The 8,493-nt window shown below is 32.3% G+C and overlaps 1 long non-coding RNA gene across 1 annotated transcript; it reads right to left on the bottom strand.

The window, feature by feature from the left end:
- Positions 1-2,588: 2,588 nt before the first annotated feature.
- Positions 2,589-7,161, bottom strand: LOC138829952 (uncharacterized). Its single transcript, XR_011372811.1, has 3 exons — positions 7,120-7,161; positions 6,626-6,656; positions 2,589-2,705 (listed from the first exon to the last, which is right to left on the bottom strand). It is a non-coding gene; the product is annotated as an uncharacterized lncRNA (long non-coding RNA).
- Positions 7,162-8,493: the final 1,332 nt, after the last annotated feature.

Below are 8,493 nucleotides of genomic sequence, written 5' to 3'. Positions count from 1 at the left end.
CTCATCACCTTGACTATGTAATTGTAACCACTCTGTATGGTACTTTTACACAGACACACACACACACACAAATTGTAAAAAAAAAAAAAAAAACTTAAATTTTGAGGTGTGTGTGTGTGTGTGTGTGTGTGTGTGTGTGTGTGTGTGTGTGTGTGTGTGTGTGTGGTTTTACAAAGATCAGAAGACAACATTTTTCTTTATTTAGATTACAATGTCAGGTCTTTGTAAGTTGTGGCTAATGGAAGTCTCTTGCTCTTTTAAGGATGAAACTGAAAAATAAATTTGTGCATATACCCCAGATGCTTATTAGTGTGTAATTGAACACTTAACTTTTTATATCTTGGCTGTTTTTTTAATAATGTGAATAACAATGAACCTCAGTTACAAGGTACCCAGGGAGAAATAGCCAATTGATTAGTGGATGAAAGGATATTGCAATTTTTCATTTCTTTAGAAACCTGCATACTACTTTCTATGGCGATAATACTAACCTGTATTTTGACCAAGAGTGTAGAAAATTTCCTTTTCTCCACAGTCCCACCAATATTATCACCTTTTGAATTTTAAGGGGCAGGATTTTACTATGTACAATATCTCAGATTGGCCTTAGACTCAAACTCTTCTTACTTCAACCTTCTAAATGCTTGGAATTACAAGTCTTATCCACCACACTTAGTTCCTTTGACTTTTTGGTGTTATGCAGTAGTATCATAGTAATTTTGAATTACACTTCTCTAATAACTTCTGTTCACAAATCTTTAAGCTAGTATTGAAGTGATATTAAACACAAGTTTATAAACCCACTGGCCATTTTCAGGACTTCTTGGAAAATATGTATATTGAAAACTTTTGTCCATTTTTCATCGTTTTTATTAAGCTCGTCTTTAGTCTATTGAAAATCAGTAATTAATGTATTAGAAATTAATGTACTAAAAAGGAAAAAAAAATAGTTACCTCCTAACATTTTTCAATTCTCAATAACAAGATATTGCTTAAATCATTATTTAAGTTGATACTATATAAATCATTTTAGTTAGACCTTTTACCAAGCTATATGTATTTTATTTATTTTAGGTTCATAGCTTTTTCTAAAGCCTGTTTGTCCTTGGTTTCTTTCAGTCTCATGTAGTTCGGATTTCAAACTGAAGAATAAATGGAAGGAAGCAAACAAAAATATACAGTTCCTCTCATCTGATGATGACTCTATAAGAATGAGGAAAGAGTTCATCCTTCTAAGGACTTATGACAAGCTATCAAAAAGAGAATTCATTCTTCTAAGTCTTCCCTGTCTTTGCCATGTTATTTAAAGAAGGAAAAACACAATACATTGCTTATATGCTTTTATGTTTTATGAGTTTTGCACATTTTCATATGGATTTCACCTCAGTCTACAACATTCCTCCATTATTGTGTCCCTGATACATTTATACTATCAAGACATAAGATAACCATGTTGATTTAAAGCATGAGAAGTTTTCCACCTCGCTTCTTTGAAAGCAGAACATAGTCAATAGCTAACGTTACTTCTGGTTGCTCACTACATGTAATGGTTTCTGTAATACACATCACATTCTATTTAGTATTAAGAAAAACTGCTGGCTAAATTTTAAGCTCATTAATAGAAGTTTATAAGAGAACTTTAGCCACGCTTTCTGTTAGGTATTTCACAAGTTGTATTTCTTTTAATTCTTAAGATAATATTTGCTATAATGCTAATGTTATTATCAATTTAGTGTTGGGAAAAATTGTAATTAATGACATTAAGTGCATGGCCCAAAGACATACAGTGAGGCAGGAAGTGAGTTATAGTTTTCAAAAGTCTTTCAGCAATACAAAAAGGTAGGTCAAATCTTTCCATTCTTTTGCACTTTCAATTCAATATTCATATTGTTAAAGAAATAATACCATAGCAATTATTGCCCATGGTCATTGTTTTTTGTCACATTTTTCTTCAACACAGACTGTGTTGGTGACATTGGGTTATCATGCTCAGAGCTGAGCTTATAATCGTGGCATAAAGAGAGCCAAATGTCTTCTGATTCAGAGTTCCAATTTCTTTTTAAAAAGTAATAAAATTTTTAAATAGCATCACTTACTGTCTTGAAAGAATCCAAAAATGAAAAAAATCACACATAATAACTCCAAAATGCTTTCAATGTAGGAGATCACTAAACATGACCTGGTGAAGTAAATTTTCTTCTACTTTTAAAATTATTCTGGAAGCCTTATGCTGGTTGATAACACCTATCATCTTGTCTAGTCAGGATGTGTACTCAGGAGGCTGAGATCTTTGGATAACTGTTGGAAGCTAATCAGAGCAAAAATAAAATCATGAGATTATTTTTCAAAAAAGTTAATGAACTAGCAAAGAGGCAGGAATGGAGATGTAGCTCACCAATCTAGAATGAAAAGGCCTAGCAAGACCTTGAAGCACTGAGTTCAAACTCTGAGTGTGCCAACACTTGTGCACACACATATTCAAAATAAGAATGTCATTAAAAGCCTTATAACTTTATTCTTTACCACAGTATTTCAAACTTTAATGAATTAAAAGTAATTTCTATTATTCTTCTTTTATTGGCCAGGAAATTAGCAAAACCTCAGTCAGCATTTCTCACATAGAATTTTTCACAAGGGTTGGTTAAATGTTGACCTAAGATCCAGTCTTCTGAAGATTCACTCATCTGTTTAGAAATTGATGCTGGCTGTTGGAGAAGCAAAAAAAGAAATAAATTACTTTTAATGCATTAAAGTTTGAGAGTGATTTGTAATGTGTCAATAAATGTGTGGAACACAATTATACCAACTGACAAAAATGATGTGCATTCCACTTATGTGCCTAGAGACTTGGCAAGTGACTTTAGGGGTGTCTACACAAGTAGAATTAGCAAAAACCAAGCCAGCATTTCTTCATTTAAGATAAAAGAAAGGATAAAGTTTGACCCATTATGAAAATGAGATGTACAAGACACTATGCGGGGTAGGGGTGGAAGAAGGAGTTGGTGAGGTGAGAAGGGAAGGGATGGTAGGGGAAAAACAAAGGAGGGGGTAGCAGTGCTCAATAAGAAATATACTCATTACCTTACTCATGTAACTGTAACCCCTCTGTACAGTATCTTTACAATAAAAATATGTATTTAAAATAGATTCAAGGAAAACTTCTCTACTAATAGGAAGCTCTATTTGATACTCAAAATCTGTATGGTATTTGTTTTAGGAATAGAAGAATATTAATATTTTAGATGCTCAAATTCTCTACATAAACACGTATATTATTTACATTAGTACCTACCCACAACCTAGTGCAGTGTAATTGTTATGAAAAATTTTAAATTAGATGGAACTTTTTTGCCTCCATTTTTAATATTAGTGCAGGTTAAGTCTCCTTTGTCTTTTTTGTTTCAAAGGCAAAGAGAAGAGGGTAAACAGAGAGATGATCATTATTCAGATATTTCCTTCCTCTTTTATTTCTGCTATTTTTGTTGAGAGGAAGATCAGAGCAAGAAACAAGCAAGATGTATACAAGGAAGCATTCCTGACATGTCAATAATTCTTTCTCAGAATCACTTAAACTGATTATTCTTGCGTTTTCCATAGCAGTAACCTAATTGTGGCTTCCTTGGTTCAGGAGGAAGCACACTAACAGGTTTTTACTGTAAATTAGTATTTTATATCTCAATTTACTATTACCAAAAATATAAAGCTTTGTCTACCTAAATGCAAACACACTGATTGTCCAACAATAACTTAACGAATACTAGACAATTCTACTCAGCTCCCCCCTCCTCTCCTCTCATTCCCACCCCTCTTCTTATTTACCCTCCCTCCCTTATTCTCTCTTTGTGTCTCACTCCTCAATATTGATCTCTATCTTCTCCATTTTTCTCTTCCAGTAGCAAGTGATTTGATTTATCAGCCAACACATACATAGTTGAACAAGTATTTTTTAAATTATTTTTGTGATCATTTATACTTTTTTCAAATTTTTATTGTGAAAATACCAAGCAAGGGGTTACAATTACATGGGCAAGATAACGAGTACATTTCTTATTAAGCATTGTTGCCTACTCCTTTTCTCCCCTCCCCATGCTTTCCCATACTCCCTCCCCTTATTCTTAAGAAGTGAGATCTAGTAGAGCACCAGTGGCTTACAACTATCCACTCTGTAGGTTCAAATTTGACAATTGCAGCTTGAAACTATCCCAAGTGGATAATTCGAAGAGATTCTTTTATCCACTTGTAGTAAAAGAAAGAAGTGTAGGTGCAACTCAGATGCTATAGTGAAAACATTGAGAATTAAAGCCCAGATGGAGCTCCAGTGCAGGAATCCAAAACCAGTACCAGCACAATATAAAAAATGAGTCCTCTGTTTTTGAAAAATAATGTTTCTCCAAAAATTCATCCACAGGACAATTTTCAAGGTACAAAACGTCAAAGGCTTTTTCACATCTTAAACTGATTCTTCTGCTTGATTCACATTATGGAAAATAGGAGCCAAACTTCACATTAAAAAGTATGAGCATTGCTAAACAGTTATTATTTTTCTTGTAAAGGAAACATGGAAGAAAAAGTCACCTGACTACGGGAGTTAGGTTTGACTCACTGACAGACTTTTTCAAGTAAATGAGGGTTTATTGACATGTAAAGAAATCTTTACAGATCGTTCTCTAGGAGAGAGAACAAGCTAGCTGCTGTCCAAGTTTGAATCAGAGCAAGTTTATTCCTGTAATATGATAAAGAGAAGCTCATCGCTATGCAGTCAGTAATTTAAGAGGATTAAAAGGCCACGTCTATGTTGTAACAGCCAAGTTTTCACAAACAAAAACCATTTCCTGTGCCATGTGTTAGACCAAAAAGAACTGCGTTAAATAGAGTAAATGTCTGAGTGACAGGTATGCAAGAGTTCTGTAATCACAACTAAACTATAAATTTTTTAATCATGTCCCTTACAAGAATCTCCAAGATAAGCCTTGCTAAATCTGTCATAAAAGACTGGGTTATGTAATTGGCAGTTATGATTAGGGTCCAATATCTTTTTCAGTTGCTTACGTTGCAAATCTCTCACTCAAAATTCAGAGTCTGAAAAAACGTGTTTTCTTGCCAGGCACCTAAGATATTTTTTGTGCCACTATGAATATATATTTATTTGTATTTCTCTTCTTGTAATCATACCTGCCAATGTGAAGTACTTTAGTGATAAGAATTATAGTATCTGTACCCTTTGTTCCACTAAAAATATCCTAGCTATATTGCATTTGAAAATATATATATATACCCAGGCACGGATCATGCCTGTCATCCTAGCTAATCAGGAGGCTGAGACCTGGGGATCACCGTTCAGTGCAAGCAGTGAGACTCTTATATCCCATAAGCAACCAGAAAACCGGAAGTGGTGCCATGGCTCAAAAGGTAGAGTGTTTGACTTGATCTGAAGAGCACAGGCACAGCATCCAAGTCCAGAGTTCAAGCTCCATGACTGACAAAAATAAATATATGTATATATGTATACATACATATATATAAATATATAAGTATAATATATATTTATATATAAATATAATATAAATACAAATATGTAAATATATAAATATAGCATAAATATCTATAAATATATGTATATATACACACATGAAATTACATATATATATATATATATATATATATATATATGTATATGTATGTGTATATGTATGTACGCAAGTGGTCTTGAAATCAGAGTCCACAATCTGGACATATACATCAGTTTAGCAAAATTAGGTCTCAAACTTTTATTTGAGTCCTATATCACACATTCTCACATACATCCAGCTTTTTTAGAGTCAGTATATATAAAAACATGCATGCATATTCCTGCGCACATATATCCCCATACTCAAATGATATACTAAATGTAACACTCTAATAAAAAATAATATCGATACTAAAAAGGACACCTTTGCAAATGCAATTTAAGTTTAATTTTTTTTATACAATGCATTATTAAAATAGATGAAAGAGCTGAGGAGATGTTTTAAATACTACAATTCCTGCCCAAAAAGCATGTTTCTCTATCCAAACATCATTATTTACATCCTTCCTTCTCGCACATAAAACTCCTATAAATATCTACAAAATTAATCTACATGCTCCTTAAGCACTGATTGAAGAAATAAATTGTAATATATATATACACACACATCATATTTATACACAATGATATAATATTTAGCCACACATAATAATGAAATCATATTATCTTCAAGAAAATAGATAGAACTGGAAACCTTCATATTAAAGCAATAAGTCAGATTGTGAAAAACAAATACTAGATTTCTCATATGTGGACTCTAGACCTAGAAAATAAAATGAATGACCCAGGTGTAAAATATGGAACTGATTAGGATTGGGAACAAGTGAAAGTGGAGATGAAGAGAAATAGTGTGGAGGAAATATGTTCAAATATTTTGTTAGTATGATGACATATAAAATGCAAGTATAAAAATAGCATAGTAAAATTAACAAAAGCAGTAAATTTCATTTGATTACTCTCTATGAACATATGTGTATAACACAATAAAACATTTTGTGAAATTAATATTTGCTAATAAAAAGACAAAACTTCATTATGGTTGTTATAGATTCATACCTTAAGTTCCATTGTTTCGTCAGTTATTTCACTGATAAAGTAAAAGGAGAAATTTATTTTGTTCATTTAGAAATCAATCTTGTTCAGTTAGTATTAAAGTATTCTAGTTAATTACTGTCAATGTGAAACTTTTCATACAAATTATTATATTAGAAAAATTTCCAAAGCATTCTTCAAAATATCATCTCTATAAATACATAGTTTTGGCTATTTATTGAATAGGTAGGATATGTTATGCCTGACCACAAAATCAATTCTTCAAACTGTTTTTTATCAAAAATGCCTATAGCAAAATAGATAAATCTAAATTATGCATATTTCAGGAAAATGTTTGGCTAGTCCTCTTTTTCTCACATTCCCCATCCCTTCTTGAGAATAATACACACTGTAAGGGAATGCTGAGACTGTTTCGGAGAAAGAGGTTGACTTTAAACCAATGAATTACTCTATGTGCATTTTTGTTTACTTTATATACAGAAAAGATAAATTCTTACCTTAACTATTTCCTTAGGATTTATCCTGAGGTTTAATCTGTAATGGATGACAGATAACTATATAAACACTTTTTTTTGTTTACAAATTTAGGTACAACTATACTCAGTCATGAGAACATGATATCAAAAGGTTAAACAACGCTTACTGGTACTATGCTTATGCGACTTTGTGTATTACAAAAAGTGGTTATTAGCATTTGATTTTTAGCCCAGCATCATCTCATGTGTTAGGAAACGAAGTGAGACGTTGTCCTCAGAACAAAATTTAATGAGGCATCCAAAATTAGTTACTAAGATATACATCGTTTAACAAAATGTTTTCAAAATGTAGGTTAAAGGAATTAATTTATGAAAAAAATCAGCATTTAAAATAAATACAGAATCAGTATGACTGGCTTTGCTTTTATACAAGCTTGCAATACAGGTTGCATGATGAATTTTCTGATTATATCTTTGAGTTAACTCTTTTAGTTAGAGAAGTTTTGTTTTTCATATATACATTTGTTAGATGAATGAGGACACGAATTCCATGCCAAAGTACACATAAATATTACTATTGCAGTTTTATCCTTTGCAAAAGTTTCAAATAGGCTCGAGTAACTTGGGTCTTTTTGGATCTAACTAAATAGGTATGCAATTTTGTCAGTACTAGAAAGAGTTTTACTAATATTTATTAAAATATTATTTTCCTGAAACCACTTCTATTCTCACTTCTCATGAGATTTTTAAAGTAAATTTATATAAATGTGCTGATGTTTCTTTTTAAATTTTTTATTGTAAAAATACCTTACAGAAGGATGACAATTACATGGACAAGATAATGAGTATCTTTCTTATCAAGCATTATAGCCTCCTCCTTTGGTTATCCTTCCCATCCCTTCCCATCCTCCCCCGGTCTCCCTACCCAAAACTCCCCCTCACACACACCAAAGTTGTAAAGTTCGTTTTTCCACATAACATCTTGTAAATCTCATTGTTGCAATGGATCCACCTGTAACCCTATTTAAACGATCTGTTTTTTCCCTTCCCCTCCATTTATTATACCAACCTTAAATACGGTGAAAGCAGGAATTATACCAAGGGGGAGGGACATACAAAGAAACAAAGACATAATCTTATAAATGTGTAAGAAACAATTTTCTGAAAGAAAAAAAAAAACATTTGAAGACATCTATTAGGGTTCATTTCCCTAACACCAACTTATCTGACCTTTTTCTGCTTGACTCAGACATATACTAGTTATTGCAAATAAGGGAAACCATGGGACCTATGTTTCTTTGGGTCTGGATTAATTCACTTAGTATAATTTTTCCCAAGTCTTCCCATTTCCTAACAAATTGGGCAACCTCATTCTTTCTGATGGAGGCACAAATT

This window comes from Dipodomys merriami, unplaced genomic scaffold (assembly GCF_024711535.1).
Source record: "Dipodomys merriami isolate MVZ:Mamm:240054 unplaced genomic scaffold, mDipMer1.0.p SCAF_18, whole genome shotgun sequence".
NCBI lineage: Eukaryota > Metazoa > Chordata > Mammalia > Rodentia > Heteromyidae > Dipodomys > Dipodomys merriami.
Note: the sequence above shows the minus strand (reverse complement) of the source record. Positions and strands in the feature narration are given on the sequence as shown.